Source organism: Trachymyrmex cornetzi, unplaced genomic scaffold, assembly GCF_001594075.2.
Source record: "Trachymyrmex cornetzi isolate Tcor2-1 unplaced genomic scaffold, Tcor1.1 scaffold8, whole genome shotgun sequence".
Classification (NCBI taxonomy): Eukaryota; Metazoa; Arthropoda; class Insecta; order Hymenoptera; family Formicidae; genus Trachymyrmex; species Trachymyrmex cornetzi.
In genome coordinates, this window is record NW_017300135.1 from 362,892 (window position 1) to 366,139 (window position 3,248).

A 3,248-nucleotide genomic window follows, 5' to 3' on the forward strand; every position below is an offset into this window, starting at 1 on the left:
ATGTAATTTTACATTCTGCAAGAATCATGACAGTTATTCGTGTTATTTATGTCGAGTATCTCTTGATTACGCATCGCATCCTCCATTCGCCGGCGGAGGTCACGAACACGCAAAATTGTTATTCATCTAATCTGCATATCTCCATTTCTCGAAGATACCGCATAGCAGCTACAGCTACGGAAGTAAGTCCGAGCACGTCGATACACTAAAGTCTCAGTCTCACTGGCCATCAAGAGCGCATAAAAACGTCATTAGATGCAGAGGATATTGACTTTTTTCTCCCGGATGTTCCCAGATCGCAGGTGTTCCTCGAAGAGTTTCGGGATTAAAATAGCGAACAGTCAATACTTAACATTTCGACATGCAGTTCTGATCGTTTGAATAAGTAAATTCGCGTCACGTTGAAAAGATGAGAGTTTCATAATACTGTATTATTCTCCAGAATTAAAGCAGAGAATGTTTATAAATCGAAATAAATATATAAAAGTAAATACGAAAAGAGCGAACAAAACAACAAGAATATACGTAAAGCTAATACAGAGTCGTTATTGAATTATTATTATTATTTGTAATAACATAAAATAATAATAAATATTATTAGCAGTTATCAGGGGCAAGATATTGTTTATTTGATTAATAAAAGGATATAACAAATAAATAATATGCCATACGTGCGGAAGGGCCAAATCTGAATAAATGCAAGTCCACCGCTTCTTCGATGACGTAAACAACGTTCACGGAGTCGCGCCCGCTACGGTCGGTGCAGCTGGATTGATGTGAGCTGTCGAGGACCACCGTCTATACGGTGAATACAAAGTATCGAGCAATACACAAACAGAGTTTCAAAAAGAAAGAGAAAGAGAGCAAGGAGACCACTCGGTCTTCTCAGTGGATAGAGATCAGGCGCGCGCACGCGTCGAGAGGACGCAGAATGGAGTTTACTCCGACGAATTCAATCTCCGTGTGAGAAAAGACGAGATCGTCTATGCATGCGCCACGCGGGAAGTATATTCCGGAAAATGCGGGACATCGCTCGTCGTCGTCGTCGTCGTCGTATCGAGCTTCTCGTTGCTGCCGGGGGAAGAATCGGGGGAAAGCTGCACTTAAGGACGACATCCTCGTGATTCGAAGGGATGGTGAAATCTCTCCTCTTCCTTCTCTCTCTCTCTCTCTCTCTCTCTCTCTCTCTTTCTTCAAGATATACTTGATGGTTGTCCACGATCTTTCCTGAAATATTCGCATATCATCCCGAGGAGTAAGCGACAATGAAATATAAAATGATCCTCAACTCGCTCGACAATTGAATTTGTGCGTGACAAACGCGCGTGATAGTAAATATTTGTTTCGTTGTTATTCGTCGTTGTTTAAAGGTCAGTTTACACAGTTTCTAGTATTTCATGAAAATTTGGAACTTGCAAAATTTAGATTTCTTGTTATTTCTATATTTGGAATGGATTCATAGCTTCAATAAATGCGGTTTTCGAAAAAAAAGAAACCAATACATTTAAATACGAAACAAATTTTAATTAAATAAAATATGTACCTACACACACACACACACACACACACAATGTAATATACAATAAATTTACAAATTCAAAACATATATGCAACTCGTTTATATAATACTTTGCATATCGCTTCAATAGAAATATCATATATTTCACGTTTTTTGTACCGTTTTCCTATCCCGTTGTGCCTCGATTCTTGTCGATCGTTCCGAAAGTACGTCTCATGATTTATAGCATCCCCCTATCGTTGCATAACGATATGCAGCGTAATTCACCCCGACCTGTACAAAGATGAACCGAACCTACGCTTATTAATATATTTATCCGCATAATCTCCGCCCGCTCTCTCACGTCCGATTAAGATGATATACAAGCGGTATGTATTTTAAATCACGAGGGAATAACAGGTGCTGCGCTACGCTAAGCGAGTTGCAGATGCGTCTTGTTCGGTTTGTTTGTCAAAGATTGAAATACCTGCAGCCCCCGGAGCTCTCAATCTAGACAATTTTTCGTTTGTTTCCATTATTTTGCATACTAGGCGAGTCCCTTTTTTTCTATTTTGTAGAAAAAATATTTCCTTTTCAATCAAATTTCTATGTTAACCTTTTCTAATAGTACAAATTCTACTTCCGTGAATCCAATTTTTATGCATAAATAATATCTCCTTTGAAGTGCAATAAAAATATTTTTCTTTATTATTTTATAATCCTCTCGATTTTTGTATTTTATAATCCTCTCGATTTTTGATTGCCATTGATGAAATGAAATAAAGCACAGTTTTCCAATTTACAGCATCAAAATTGTTTTTTTAATTAATTATTTTGTTCATTTGTAAAATAAAACTTGTTAGAAAATTAGAAATGCTGAAATGCTAATTTTTCACGCAGATCAAAATAAATATCGAGCTAATGCGATATGGATGTAATCATTTCTTAAAGGAGAAGAGGGATAGAAATGTGGTAGATTTTTCTCCGTGATACACTACTAAAAAGCTGCGCAATGGCGTTCAACATACGAATCGATAAAATGCAAACCGGGATGTAGAAAAATAAAACAAAATATACTTCGATGTGCACGTTCTGCGTGATCCACGCTGGGCTTGCTGTGTACTCTTTATTTACGTACTGCGCGTATTACAAGTATTTTTGCACGACGTTGTTATATTTACGTCATAACAAAAAAAAACCGATATCGTTATTAAGATTAGAATTGTGAAATGTATTATTTCGCAGTGTGCTGTTTCCCGAAATTTACGTAAAGAGCGTTTTCAGCATCGAGCTTTGTTTAACGCGATATATCCCTACGCGTGAAATACTTTAATCGTGTTTTCATTATACATTGGTATAAAATTTATAACTACCCCTTAGCGGCGCACGAGAGACGAAACGTGTGTGAAATAATGAATATGAAACAACGCTATACCGATAATATGCTAATCGCGATAATGAGATCGCGCAAAATTACGAACGTAAAGGCGAAGGCAATTAGATAATGCGGACAAAGGAGGTGCGAGCGAACGAAGGAAGAAGTCGGACCGAGACGTGCGATCGTAGAGAAGCGCAGCAAAGAACTTTTATCTCTCTGCGAACGTGCGGCACGTTTCTTTCATAATGTGTCGTGGAATCATTTAAAGTTGCTGCTATTCGTGCAAGTAGCGAGAGGAAAACGCGACGAGACAAAGCCAGGGCGACAAAGAGAGAGAAAGAATGAGAGAAACGGGGGGAGGGGGGGGGGGGG

At 38.4% G+C, this 3,248-nt stretch overlaps 1 pseudogene; it reads right to left on the bottom strand.

Annotated features, from left to right (window-relative positions):
• Window positions 1-325: 325 nt before the first annotated feature.
• The window catches only part of LOC108768485 (uncharacterized), a 3,332-nt pseudogene continuing 409 nt past the window's right edge, over window positions 326-3,248 (bottom strand).